The sequence below is a fragment of the Rhea americana genome, unplaced genomic scaffold (assembly GCF_003343005.1).
Source record: "Rhea americana isolate MKP2758 unplaced genomic scaffold, rheAme1 scaffold_278, whole genome shotgun sequence".
NCBI lineage: Eukaryota > Metazoa > Chordata > Aves > Rheiformes > Rheidae > Rhea > Rhea americana.
The window spans coordinates 71,813-86,972 of record NW_028186399.1 but is presented as its reverse complement, the minus strand read 5'-3'; the positions used below and the strand labels follow the sequence as shown (position 1 = coordinate 86,972).

The 15,160-nt window shown below is 44.1% G+C and overlaps 1 protein-coding gene across 3 annotated transcripts in view; it reads right to left on the bottom strand.

Annotated features, from left to right (window-relative positions):
• The window catches only part of SLC1A6 (solute carrier family 1 member 6), a 31,289-nt gene extending 26,307 nt beyond the window's left edge, over positions 1-4,982 (bottom strand). For all 3 annotated transcript variants that reach the window (XM_085308483.1, XM_085308482.1, XM_085308481.1), the window contains exon 1: positions 4,906-4,982. The gene's annotated coding sequence lies outside the window, so the exon portion shown is untranslated. The remainder of the gene's footprint in view (positions 1-4,905) is intronic.
• Positions 4,983-15,160: the final 10,178 nt, after the last annotated feature.

Genomic DNA, 15,160 nt, shown 5'->3' with positions numbered 1-15,160 from the left:
TGCAGGACAAGTAGAGCAAGCACTTCTTTATCATCTGTTTGTCTTACATCTTTTAAGAAAGACATTGATCGTCTATTTTGATCTTTAAAAAAAGAAACAYCTAAAGATGGGGTAAGTATTGATTCATAAAATAATAATAAGGAAAACCTCACACTTGAATCTCTGTTAGCATGCAGTTAGGGCACATTCAGGTTGCTATGCACAGCTGGAATGCTACATTCAGACTACAGGGTCAGGTTAGAAAAACTGCAGGAGATACATCCTTGCTGCCTTCCAGTCTCAGCAGCTCCGTTAGTCTGAACTGCTGAAAAAATGCTAGGAGTATGCTGTAATGAATCATCCACATTTCCTTTAGTGAGAGTGCAGCAAGCCCAAGATGAGGTGCCAACAGTCCCAGGTGTGAGTGTGTGCACCACTGCYACCTGAACATGCTGACAACTGGGAGGATGTGCTTGACCAGTCCTTAGCTAGAGCTGTGATAGGAACATGGATGTTTTGTTCTGGGTGGGTAGAAAGCTGTGGAGATATTCCCAGTTGCTAATCACCAYGGAGAAAGATGTGTTTTTCCTGCACATGAAGCAATCCTTCAGCTCTTCCTTCCTTGGATTTTGCAGTTCTGTGATCTGGTTCTCTTAGGTACAGTAAACCTCATTTGGGGGCTGGGATTAATGTTTTTAATCCCAGGCCTGCACTGCTCACTTGGCCCAGGGAGCAGAGTCCAATTATTCCGTTTGCCAAACCTCATTTCAAGTTAGCAGAGTTCCTGCAAATGAATCCTGCTGTGTTTCACCGAGCTGATCAAAAAAATGGCATTTCCCTCCTACGAGAGACGCCAGTATTTCAATATTTATTTTTGTCATATCTTGGAACAAAAAGTCAAAATTTCAACTCTTGCAACAGATGAAGTTCAGAAAAACTTGCACAGAAATGTTAAGAAATGTTTTATTTTGGGTCAGACTGATGTAAATCTGCTTCTACTTTCTACTTAAGCTGTATAATATTTCTTCCTGTGAGTGCCTTACATGGTCATATTTCTCCTTGACTGGATGGACTATATCATTCATGACACACACTGGTGTTCCTCTCTAACTCAACTGCTATGGTCTATTATCCTAGATGCAGCCTGGAGAATGAGCAAAGGCCAGGGAGAATAGAGCCAGAGCTAAAAGGGAATGAGCATGTGATGCAATTCTGGCTTCTCCACATCTATCCAAAATCCAAGCATTCATCCACATTCACGCCAACGACAGCGTGAGGCTTTCTTTTTGGCATCCTATACTAGTGTCTTGCACAAACTAGAGAAGGTCAAAAAGCCTTCCTGTTATTTCCAGTAGCTTGRTCTGATACTACTGTAGGTTAAATCTGCCTTCTGTGAGCTGAGAAAACAGCATGGAAATACTTTACTTCTGCTGCTCTGATGATATATTTGTCCAAATTTAACTTGGCCCATTTTCTCTGGCATTCTCCACATGGTATTCTATTGGCATTGTGGTGTTCCCATCAGCTCCCAACAGTGTAAATGTGTATATGTATTACAAGGGCAAAAGGGACCAGTTGTGATCATCTAGTTTGACCTCCTTTTCCAGGACAGGAATAGCCCTGTGTTAATTAATTTTCTTTTAAGTAGAATATACTATTTAGAAAAATTTCTGAACGTGCATTCCTCTTTTCTGGTAGTGATGAATTCACCACAATTGCAGGCAAATTATATAAGTTTGGGTCTACCTGACCCTAGAAATTATGCATGGCAATTAGRAAAATGCAGTCAGCTGCTGTTGTGAATGAGCTGAACTGTGCTTAATAATGTTAATACTGACATTGACACACCAAAAGGTGGTAGCTCAGCTTAAGCAGTGTGGACTGCCAATACTCACAGACACAGTCTCAGAGAACAAAGTACAAATGAAATCTGGTGTATGAAAAGCTTAGTCATGGTGGATGATCCTGCAGCAGTTACTGGGACAGCAGCACATCCAAGTTTCTTCCAAATGCGCCCCTCAAACCACTGCTTGGGTAGATTCATGTGGTTCCTTCTTCCTCCCAGTTGTGATCTTAGGCTACAGACCTAAGTGCTATTTGTGTTGACTTTTGSAGTCTGATCTTGCAATTTGCTTCCCATTAGGAGTCTATGCAGTTATCTACTAGCTTTCCTGAAGGAGCATTCAAAACTGCAAAACGTCAGAGAAAAAAAGGCCYACAGCAATAAGCAGTCTACACATTTGGCTGTCACTGAATAGTAGAATCCCTTAAAACCAACTGCTTTGATGGACTAGACTGTCTTTCATTCCCATCAGTTCTCTCTAGGAAAAGCATGCTCTACCTTTTGCTTTTCAAGAGACTTTTTCACTCCTCTTTTTTTTTCTTTTCTTTCTTTCTTTTCTTTCTTTCTTTTTTTTTTTTTTAATGACACCCTTCTGTCTTGTTTTCTAGGCTCCTAATTTTGGCAAAATTCTCTGACTTGGGATAGAGCCTCCCTGTAATAGCCCCGAGTGGAGAACTCAAAGGTTCCCAGATTCAGTGTCAGCAGGAATATCCAGATATCCTCTGCTGTAGAACATCTCCCAGAAGCTGGATCAGAAAGATACAGAAACTTTCCTTAAGGATTGCAGATGATAATAAGTGCATCCCCTTCCCCTTCTGTCTTGTAGGCAGGGAATGGTATCTTTTATAAAGGCTATATTTAACCATCTTCTTATCTCTGGATCTTGTCCAGTCAGCAAGATCCCTGCCAGATCACACTTTTCTAGGTGTAAGTATCTTCACACAGCAATTAAGTCATTAAACCAGCTTCCACATGAACAATTGAATGGGTTGAGGTCRGTGGCACAGAGTCTAGTTGGAGGCCTGTGGCTAGTGGAGTCCCCCAGGGCTCAGTATTGGGTCCCATCCTGTTCAACTTACTCATCAATGACCTGGATGAGGGGACGGAGTGSCTCCTCAGCAAGTTTGCCGATGATACCAAGCTGAGAGGAGTGGCTGAAACACCTGAGGRCTGTGCTGCCGTTCAGAGAGGCCTGGACAGGCTGGAGAGTTGGGCGGAGAGGAACCTCCTGAGGTTCAACAAGGGCAAGTGCAGAGTCCTGCACCTAGGGAGGAATAACTCCATGCACCAGTACAAGCTGGGGGCTGACCTTCTGGAGAGCAGCTCTGCAGAGAAGGACCTGGGAGTGCTGGTGGATGACAAGTTGACCGGAAAGGTGCCCTTGTGGCCAGGAAGGCCAGTGGTATCCTGTGGTGCATTAGGAAGACTGTTGCCAGCAGGTGGAGGGAGGTGATCCTGCCCCTCTCCTCAGCCCTGGGGAGGCCTCATCTCAAGTACTGTGTCCTCTTCTGGGCTCCCCAGTACAAGAGAGACATGGAGCTACTGGAGAGAGTCCAGCGTTGGGCTACAAAGATGATCAGAGGGCTGGAGCATCTGCTGTCTGAGGAATGGCTGCAAGAGCTGGGCCTCTTCAGCCTGGGGAAGAGAAGACTGAGGGGGCATCTTATCAATGTGTATAAGAACCTGAAGGGAGGGTGTCAAGGGGACGGGGACAAACTCTTTTCAGTTGTCCCATGTGACAGGAGAAGAGGCAATGGGCAGAAATTGAACCACAGGAAGTTCTGCCTGACCGTGAGGGGGAATTTCTTCACTGTGAGAGTGACAGAGCACTGGACCAGGTTGCCCAGAGAGGTTGTGGAGTCTCCTTCTCTGGAGATATTCAAGGCCCACCTGGATGCAACCCTGTCTAACATGAGAGCCCTTGTTCCTCTAGCCAAACATCCTTGGTGATTTCTCAAACAGAATTTTTCTTCCAATCCCAGTATCATGGATCTCAGTATCATGGACCATAAATCAGATGAGTGAAGTGGTGGCTCCAGATGCCTGTGGATGTCAGACTGAACTCAAACAGGCAAACAGGGCCCAAATCATTGCACAGAGAAGCTCTGAGTGGTACTGGCTGCACACTGTCAACAGAGGCAACTCAAACTGCTCATTAAAGAAGCTCATTAAAGAAACTGAGCCAAAGGGGAAGCACGTTCCTAGCTTATCAGGCCACCTCCTCTGTGAGCTCTCTGATCTACTTTTCCAGAGAATGTTCCTGACCTAGGATAAGCCCCTGAGAAATCTCACAGCTCTTAGCCTGCAGCAAACGGGCATGAGCAAGCAGCCACGTTGGACCCGGGAGCGTGGCATACTCAGTCTGACTAACCAGCTGGAAAATTCCACTCCTCTTCACCACAGCAGACCGTGGTGAAGCACTTGGGAAGCAGACCTTGCCAGCAGTGTGTTTATCTGCTTGCTGGACTGCTGCTCTGCTTTGCACCTGCGAATTGTGTCACATTTGCCAGGAAACTCGCACTATGTGCTAAGACCTCTTTTAGCAGTGTGATAAGAAGTAGCTATGAAATAGTGTCCTGCCTCTTCTGCTGTTTTTATTATTTTCATTTTTTAGTGCTGCAGCCAATGCAGAATGACATGAAGGGGGAGGCCCCTGTTGACAGGGACAGCAGCAGAACTAACTTCCCCTCCAGAACCTCCAGCTCTGGCCAGGCTGAGCACAAGAAAGCAGTTTCTCTGATGCTTTCACTCCTTGCACCTCTGCTAAGGAATCAGCTGCAGACATCCATCCTCCCCCCCAAWCCCTGAATTAAGCTGACACCTGCTAATCTGTGTGAAATTTGTCAAATAGCCATAACAGTCTCTTCATGCTTGAAGACTATCAGACAATGAATAATAAACCAATACTAATAAATTGTTAGAACATTTTGCTTTACACTTCTACATCTGGCTGAGAATCTGAAAGCTTTCAGATGCTCCCAGCCCCCATCTCTCCCTTTGCCTTATTTGTGCACATGTTTTTTCCCCTCACTCTATTTAACACTCACCCTCTTCCCTCCCCTCTCCCCACCCCCTGTTCTTACCTTCTGGATTTGCAGATATGCTCAGTGTAGGTATGTTAAATGTCCTGTTATGAGTTAGGAAAAGCTTACAAGTGTCTGGGCAGAAAGCGTTATGTTACAATGTCACTCAGGTCATCAGCCTACACTGGGTACTAACCAATGGGAATAAATCTCATGGGAATTAGGCAGCTGGAAATCCAGGAAACTATGTTTCATGCTTTGAATCTACTGTTGCTAGCTTCCTTTCAATACTGCACAATGAAGCTAGGCTTCTCAGAAACCTATAGATTTAAGTAGCAAATCAAGAAATAAAAGTTATTCAGACATTTTTCTGGAATATTACTAAAACACATGCAGTGTCTAGCCTGGTAGTGGAGACCAGGCACCCAGCTGTTTTTRATCAGAGGAGGCACAAGGAAACTCAGAGTAAGTGTCTCCGCAGTTATCCAAGGGACTGCACCTTGCAGCTCTTGGTGCTGACAAGGGGAGCAAGGTGCAGGCAGGGAGTGCTCTCTGAAGGATTTTATTTAGATACTCAGTAACAAGGTTATTTACTAAGGCTTCAATTTCAAGCTGCCCCTCTCCTTAGACAGGAGTTTGACACAGGCATAGGTTCATCCACATGTTTAAAGCATTGCCTCAAAAATGAATTTGTGCGGGAGGTCTCTTAGCACTTTCCAGATCAGCTAATTTAAAATGAGGTATTAGAAGAGGGACAGGAATTTAAAGAAGTGATGCTTGCTCAGTCTAACCAGCATTTCCAGGGATCTAACACAGAAATGAAAACTTGAATTCTAGTTAAGCTAGGTATCTTGCATCACAGAAAGAATTCGGATAGGAGTGGTAGACAGTGTAAAAGAGGAAGCTAGACACAGTCTAATATCCTACCTTTACATATGTGAAGCCCCAAAACAAAGCAGCTTCTTGAAGGTCAGAGGTGTGTGAGCTTCTGTTCAGGAAACCTGGATTTCGGTAAGTTTTGTAAGAGGAACAAATTATGTTAGAGAGAGCCTGTACCCTCATCGCCCATGCCTACTCCAGTGGGAAATGGAACAAAATCTCTGATAACCAGAAAGAAGACAGTGTATTTCCTGGTCCTTGCAAGTCTCTCTGCAACTTTAATGCCTTCCTGGATCAAGAATCATGTGCAAATTCAGTCTTTTCTATGAATAACAAAGTCTTCATATAAAATTGAATAGCATTTTGAATATTGCCTTTATACGGTTTTCATCATACCTTCACACTTTAGACCTGAAGCAAAGCCTGCAAAGGGTTTGTGAGGCAGTGAAGAGCACAGATTTGCTCAATGCCCATCTCTGCTTGCTCAGGCAAAGCTACCACAGCTGCAAACTCCGAAATGCAGAAGAAGCTGGACACCAGGCTTTCAAAAATGTATAAAAATCTTTGGAGAGCAGCAGTTATCCACAAGCCCTGTAGAGCATCATATCCATGGTGTGCTATTTATTCCTTCTTGTGCCTGCAACTTAAGCTGGCGTCAGCGTGTGGGGCCCAGCTCTTGTCCACTCAGCCCTAGGCAAGTGCCCTTTTTCCATCTGGGCTGTGAGCCAGGGCCTGCATGGGCTGTTGCAATGCACTGACATTTCTCTGGCTGAGCATTAGGCATGGATAACAGCAGGTCAGGAGCAGTTTGTTGGCAGGATTCAAACCCCACTAGCTTGTTGCGGGGAGATGTTAGGCAATAGCTGCCACTGGCAATACAAGTTGCAGGAGGGAAGTAGCAGAAAGGCACTAGTAAGACTGAGGTCAGATATGATGTAGAACATTGTATCTCTGAGACCTGAGGGAGACAAAGCGTATCGTGGGGATAAAAGTAACTTCAACTGATAATAATGTCATCTGATATTAATTATGTACCATTTGCAAAGTGAGAGCTGAGGGGGCCCTTCTCAGAGCACACAATCATGCAGTGGCATACCCAGGTACGGCCAAATAAGCTCCTCCTTGAGCCTTGAACACTACAGGTGTGGCCTGCAGCACCACGACCACGCTGGCACTGTGCTCACTAACATATCTTCTGTGCCAGGTCAATGCAGCTGCACAGCTGCTCACCAACTGGCTGCATTTGCATGGTGTTGCATGGCATCCTGCAGAGACACTGGGAATGCGCTCCTGGATTTCTAAAGTTATGATGCAGTGTGGTGCGTACTCATCTCACATCCAATGTGTAAGGATGTTGCTTATTTTCCTTTCAAGAGATTTACTACATATTGTCTACAGCTACTGCTACAGAATCATGGGACGTCACAGCTCAGAGGAGGAAATTGGGTAAGATATAGACAAATCCTAACAGTTCGGAAGCCCAGTTGCATGATTGTGCAACACACTGAACTAGCTAGTGCAAAGAATCATGAATCGAAAAAATCTTGTATTATTAAGTGAGAGATTAAGGCCTAAAATGTGCTTTTATACAATACATTCTTCAAGAGCTTCATCAGCTAGTAAAGAAGCCAGTGGATAAAGAAATGTAGGAGCTAAAGATGACTTAAATATTACCCAACCTTAAAATAAAACTGATAAATTCATATGAGAAACACATATACATACTTGTATGGCAGTTAGACCTAGACATTCATTCTCATTTGCATTTAAGCCGTAATTGAGGCAAGAATGCAGTGAATCAGGACGTTATGTGAGTAAAGCCAAAACCAAGGAAGCAAAAACTTTGAGTAAGATATTGTGAAAGATGAAGTGCCTGCTTTCCCCATCTAGTGGGGAAAGGAAGGAGGCTCCTGTAAAAATCAGCTGCTGGTCTCTGGAGGCAGAGGCTATATTTGTATGAGCGTACCTTTGGGAGTGAACTCTAGGATCAGACACCATAAATGTGCCTCCAGATCTATGWGCGTTTGCACTTTGATCCTACTTAGATGGACGGGCTGTTGTAGTAAAAATAGTCCTCTTTCTTTTCCCTTCTACTTGCACCGTTAATTTCAGACAGTCATTTAAGAATAGAAGAAATCAAATACATCACAGAATCATAGAAAGGTGTAGGTTGGGCAGGACATCTGGAGGTCTGTAGTCTCTTTGTTGGAACAAGGCTGACTTTAAAGTTAGATCAGGTTGCTCAGGGCCTGGTCCAGTCAAATTGGAAAATATGCAAGGATAAGGATTCATAGATGGGCTGCTTCAGGGGTCCCCTCCTGGCTTCTTTAGGATGGCGCCCGCAGGTCTTGTGTTCTGGTGCAGCCTTTCAGCCCTTCATGCCAAGCATGGGACCCACTGTTCTCGGGGCCTAAGAAGCTTCCTTCCTGTTATCCTAGCCCACCACCTAGTGGGTGCTGGCAATCATATCAGACATGCCCAGTGGAGACCAGGTTGCTGTTGTGAGTTCACCCAAGAGCAATGCCCAGATGAGCAGGGTTATGTGTCAAGGGGAAGCTGGACAGTACCACACAAATCTAAGAAGATACAAGCTAGGTCTTGGCATGCCAGAGATGCCAATAGTTTGGTGCAGCTGCCCCTCCAGTGCTGAGCTGCACCGTGGTATTGGGAGGCAGTGCTCTGGAGAGCCTTGAGAGATTTCTTCCTGCAAATCAGGAACAGAATGACAGCCTGGCCTTCACCTCTCCTGCCCGGCCTGCCCCTGCTCTAGAGAGAAGGGGCTTTCAGAAGGGCAAATACCCTGTGTGACTCCTGTTCCCTCTCTACCACAAGCCTTTCAGAGACCTGGCATAGCTGACAAGCCATGCAGGACATAAGGCGTGCAGATCAGGTGGGGAATGGGTCTGACATGGCAGCAGCAATCTCTGCCAATAAGTCTCGTACAGCTCTTGCTACAGATGTGCAGCACAGCTTGGTGATCTCTTYTGCATTGCCACTACTTCTCCCTAGTTCCCTCACTGTTGGGGCATGGCAGATACCATGCATCTGTTTATGTGGAGCTGACTCTGATCAGCAGTGAGAACAGTGAAGCTGATCAGGAAAACRTAGATGTGACTTTCTTCAGACAAGTGGAAATAGCTTCATGTTCATAGGCCCTGGACTTCATGGGGGCTTCAACCACCCTGATACCTGCTGGAGGGACAACACAGCAGGGCACAAGCWATTCAGGAAGTTTCTGGAGTGCATTGATGCCAACTTCCTAACTCAGGTGACTGTGGAGCCAACAAGGAGGGTAATCTGCTGGACCTCATACTTCTAAGCTTGGAAGAAGTGGTTGGAAAAGCACTGTGGCTGCAGTGACCRTAAGATGGTGGAGTTCAGAATCCTGAGAGGAAGGAGCAGAGCAAAAACCAGGATCACAATCCTGAACTTCAAGAGAGCAGCCTTTGGCCTGTTCAGGAGTCTTCTTGGAAGAATTCCATGGAAGAAAGGCATAGAGGGAAGAGAGGTCCAAGAAAGCTGGTTGACATTCAAGGATCACTTCCTCTAAGATCAAGAATGGTCCATTTCAACAAGCACAGGCAGCAGAAGGCCTGCATGGATGAATAAGGAGCKCCTGACTAACAYCAAGCATAAAAAGGAAGTGTACAGAAGGTGGAAGCAGGGACAGSTGACCAAGAAGGAATATAGAGATAGGGATGAGGTTAGGAGAACTAAAGCCCTCCTAGAGTTGAAGTTGGCAAGGGAYGTTAAGGGCAGCAAGAAAGGCTTCTACAAATACATCAGCAGCTAGATAAAATGTGGTCCTGCTATTAAATAAGGCAGAGCCCTGGTGAGAAAGGATGCTGAGAAGACAGAGATACTGAATGACTTCTTCACCTTAGTCCTCAGTTATTACTGATAAGACTGTTCCTCAGAAATCCCAGGCCCTTGGGAGCAGAGGAAAAGTCTACACTAAAGAGGACTTCACCAKGGTGGGAAAGGATCAGGTTAGGGAACATCTAAACAGATTGGGCATACGCAAGTTCATGGACCCTGATGAGATGTACCCACAGGTGCTGAGGGAGCTGGCTGATATAATTGCAAAGCCACTTTCTATTATCTTTGAAAGGTTATGGTCATTGACCAGCTGAGGAAGTGCAAGCAGGTAGTGGTCAGCAAGGTGGATTGAAAACTGGCTGAACTTTTTTTGATGAGAAAACTATTGACAGCRGTGAATTGGACATCACAGTGATGGGCATGGTAGTGTTGGTGGTGAGGTGGGCACTATGGTGATAGGTTAGTGGTGACCATCGACATTGGTGAAATGGACATCAAGGTGACTAGATTAGGATGTCCATGACAGTGAGGAAATTGACACTGAGATGATGGGATGGTGGTGCGAGTGTTTGTGGCAGTAGTAAAGATTGTTTCATGATGAAAAAGAACATCTCATGGGTGATGGCAATGGTGAAATAGATGTTGCAGTGATGGGGTGGCAGTGGCTGGAGCAATTGTGAAATGAATATCATGGTGAAGGGGTGAGATGCACAGGCCAGCAGTGAAGTGTGATATGGTGATAGGGGTGCAGGTGGCAAATCAGACATGATGGTGATGGGTGTGACATGGCTGTGTCAGCTGTGTTGAGGAGGAAATTGTGGTGACAGGCTGTGGATRGAGGGGTTGTTGGTGAAATAGATGTGATAGTGCTAGGTTGGAGGGGGTGTTTTGAAGGAGACAGTGCAGTGGTGGTGATGTGAGACTGGTGACAGGCAAGTTTTCACTCCAGAAGGTAATCTTCAGGGAACCATGWATTACTGAATACAAGAAGAGGTTAAACGTGAATTTTAAAGGATTTTGATATGCAAAAGGTCTCTTCTGGCCTTACAGTCTCAAGATATCTGTCTATAGGTCTCAGTTAAAATTAATCGAAGATGAAAAGAAGTAAAACATCTGATCTTAAAGTAACTGTACCTAGAAGGAAACAGGAAGGAGTTTTTTCTTTTGCTTTTTAAAAAAGATATAAAGMGAAAATTGCTCCTATCTCCCCTCCCCCCCAAACACATATTTCCCTTTAATCTCAGTCATGTGCAGATAATTATTAATGATAAAATAATTTAGTCATGGATCTGCTCATGAAGTGGCTTCTGGTAACAGGCCACATACATAATACACATACAAGCACATTAGTTTAAATCTCCTTGGCTAAAACTCTGTGGCATCCTTGTAGTTGTTAAATAGTTGGCTGACAGCTCTTTGTACTCCARACGTACACCATGTGCAGATGCAGTTTAAAGTCTGAATAATTTCACCCAGCTYTTTCTGGGCTGTCTATTACATGCAGGGTAAAAACCACAATCCCTCTTCATGCCAGTGGCTCATGGCTCCATCCTGTGACAGGATCTGCAGTTGAACTTGCATAAGTTCCCTGGAAATGCAGAATAAGCTCCATATTCTTCCCTTCTTTTTATACTACAGGTTCTGTTCTGCAGTGCATTGAGTATGTAAGTATCTTCACTCACATGAATCAATCCACAGATATGAATTCTATTGATCCTTTCACCACAGCAAGTATTCTACCCTGTAGATGGTCCCACTGAAATCAGTGTGAATCCTTGCAGAGAAGGACATTAGAAGCAACTGAATTTAATAATGGCCCAAAACCTTTTTGAAACTGTAACAGAGAGAAAAGACAAGTAAATGTGTGGTRGTTCCTGGTTCTCATATGGGCCTCCTCAAAACTGTCAGGAGATGATCTCTTTCCTTCTTGAGCTGGAGAAAGACTGATGGCTTTCCTTCCTCAGGGAAACATCCTGGGGCTCACTGTCTTCCCTAAGGGGAAATAAATGTTTCAAAAGACACCATCTACTGAGTTAGAACCTCTGAAAGCATTCTTGGTAGTAGCCAGTGTCCACTATCACAGTCTTAAAGAACCCCACAGTATTCCAATGTTAGCTTTCAGTGACGAACCACTGCCTTTACAGTTGCAGGTGCTTTGAAATCAGGCCAATAGATGTGTTTTCTTTATTGTTATATCCTGAAGCAAGTAAATGCTTGTAAATCTGTGGCTCAGCAGCCATTCAATAACCCAGTGTCATTAGCACAGCAGTTTCTGGCTGAGAGTCACGATGCCACAGAAGGTCTCAGGAGTCATAAGTGAAATCAGAACTCTAACAAAACATTATTCTGAAGTGGGTCCACAAGACCCACAGAAATTATGGTGGCAGCCGAGAAAGCCTGTGAACTGCTGCCGTTCTTTGCGACTTTGGCATAAACCCATGCTGCTGAAAATGGCAGTCCCTCCTGAAGTTGATTGTTCCTACCAGCTCCCATGTGCCATGAGCATCAACCCTCTGAAAAATAATCCCATCACAGCAGAGAGACAAGTTTAAAAAGTAGGTTTTCAGCTGGATCAGTTCCAGCCAAATCTGAATTGAACAAAGTCCTGGATATGCTTCTCAATTCGCAATGGTGACTGTTTCTCTGAAAATCATAGAAGTGCTGGTAGAAGAGACCTCTGGAGGACTCTAGTACAACTTCCTGCTTTGGACCACGTCTACCACCAACACAGTACAAAGTGGTGTATCTTCTGACCTACAAGGTATGTATATCTAGTGAATACCTCGTTGTCCATGGCACTAGTAGTGATGTGGAGTTGGAGATGGGTGATCAAGATTACATGTGGTGCTGTCTTCACTCTAGAGATTCTGTTTCTTTCACTGTAGTTGAAGGCTTACACCTATGGATCAAAATTGCAAGTAATATTGTTACTGTCATGCTAAGAAGCACAATACTATATAAATCCTTCAAGGACTGAGCTCCTCAGATTACAAAGTCTCAGAAGCAGAAAGCCTTCAGATAGGGATTTCTTTTTTTGAGAGAGAGTGAGCTCTGCCATGGAAAAATATTTAATTTGCAAAGTCATAGTGACTTTTAGGCCATGTCCCTTTAGAAATGCTGACCTAACAATAGTACTAATCAGAAAGCAAGGCATTTATAGTATCTTAATGGCATATACCCAAAATAGATTCTAGTTATATCAGCAAGTTGACAGGCTCACAGGGTACAGATAACTCTTGTAATTAATTTCTAAAAGTCACAGGAACTGTAAAGTTGGTGTGGGTGGAGTTTTCTTTTATATTGGAATAGTAAAGTATCAGAATCACATTTATGCTTACATTATTCTAGATTTATTTTACAGTAAATTAAATGAGAATATGGCCTCCAAACTCTGATAGAATAAAATGATAGTTTTCCTCTTTTATGTTAATGATGCCAGAGAAGTTTGGGCTCTAATTAGAACATGATTAGAGAACACACTGTGACCTGATGGCTCTGAAAGTCTAGTGAGTATAACTTTATGGGATAAATTTCTTGCTAAATCACTTCCCTTAACTAGGTCACACCACCCACTATGCTACTACTATATATTCATTAGAGAAGCATGGTACAGTGGTACCTATAATTAATGTTGCCCGATATTTCCATGATAATGCTCTGAACTGAAATTCTCCATGATGGGTATCTGCATCAGAATGAGAGTTTAAGTTCAAAATGTAATTATTATTTTTTAGATACTCATATAGTGGGTAATTATTATCACCCCCTTTCAATATGAGTGTTTTGCTGAGTTTGTAGGACATGTCTGCTTTGGGACAGGGACTTAATTCCATGAAAATTGGAGCTAACTCAGCTACATTATATATTCCTGAAAATGATGATTCTCATGTTATTAGAAACATGCTAAAGTTTTCAGCTAAATTATTTGGTCATTGTCTGCACCAAACATGATYCTGTTCCCCATTGAAGAGATACAGCCAAGTTACAGCCAAGTAGTCCCACCTTTTCCTTACTTATCCTTTTACTTTTAACACAGCAGTGGAAGTGTTTCTTGTTCCTTTCATGTTCCTTGCCAGTTTCAACTCTAGTTGAGCTTTAGCTTTCCTAATGACATCCCTGCAAGACCAAGCAATGTTTCTGTATCTCTCTTTTGTAGCATGTGCTTGTTTCTGTCTCCTGTGTATGTACTTTTTGTTCAGTCATGAGTACCTTGTTTAGCCGAGTTTGTCTCCTGATATACCTACTCAGTTTCYTGATTACTGGGACAGATTGTTCCCATGCTTGGAGGACGCTGTCCTGCAAGACCTGCCTGCTCTTTTGAGCTATTTTGCCCTTCAGAGCTGCCTCCCACAGAATCCCACCTACTGATTCCCTGAATAACCCCAAGTCTGTTCTTCTTAAGTCSAGGATCTGTATTCTGCTACTTGCCTCCCTTAAGTAGCATCTTGAATGCTACTATTTTATGATTGCTACAGCCAACGTTACCACTGATTCTCACATCCCCAAACAATCCTTCCTCAGTCATGAATATTGGATCCAGAAGAGCATCCTCCAAGCAGATGGCCCATCCAGCAAATGTGTTAAGAATTTACCCCTAATATGCTTCAGAAGCAACCTGGATTGCTTGTGCCGACTGTGTCGTCCATTCAGCAGATAATACAGCTCCGACTAGTAACCATACATCTCCAAACAGTATTGTTCAACCTTCAGAAAAGTTTCACTAAATGCTGACACTTGCTACTGGTTTAAAGATGGGTATCTGWTATCTTTTATAATTTAAATTGGTGCTATTCATTTGTTCTAATTTTTGCCAGTTCTGCTGTCATCTCTGTCATATTCCTGATGAAAATTCTCCTAGCAGCAAAACTACATATACATACCTGGTACCGTATACTGTATCTATACTTTATGCGTGTGTGTGTGTGTGTGTATACACACACACACGCACACCATATATATATATATATATATATATATGTATATAAAAGATACTGTCTCAGTTTGTGGCTATATAAAGTGGCTATATATATGTTGGTGTACCCATGTTTTGAGTAGTGCGTACAATTCTGGTCTCTGCATCTCAAGGGGGAGACAGTACAGTCTGGTCACGGAGAACAGCAAAAAATTTATCTAGGGGAAGGAGCAGCTGTCTTAAAAAGTGAAACTAAAATGCTCTGAATTCTTCAGTTTGGAGAAAAGGCTGGGGAAGAGATGATCAAGGCTCATGCAGTGACAAAGTACCTTGATGAACGCAGAATTATTGTCCAGTTAAATCCCACAAGACAGCAACTGTGCAGCACTAACGCAAGGAGTAAATGGAAAGTGATGAAAGGAGATCGGTTTAACCCAGGCAGTGAAATTCCGGAGGCTGCAGCCCCTGGAGGCTGTGGTGGCTGACAGGGGGCAGGAAAATAGGAAAGAATCTCGGGCAAGGGGTCCACAAGGCCCCGACCCAGTGACTGCAGATGCTGGAGGACCACAAGGGGAGCGCACTGGAGACGGTAACCAGGCCCAAGGGGGAGGCCCGCAGCCGCTGCGAGCCCCAGCGGCCTGCGCCGCGGCCCCACCCCGCCTCAGCGCCGCGGCCCCACCCCGCCTCAGCGCCGCGCCGACCCCC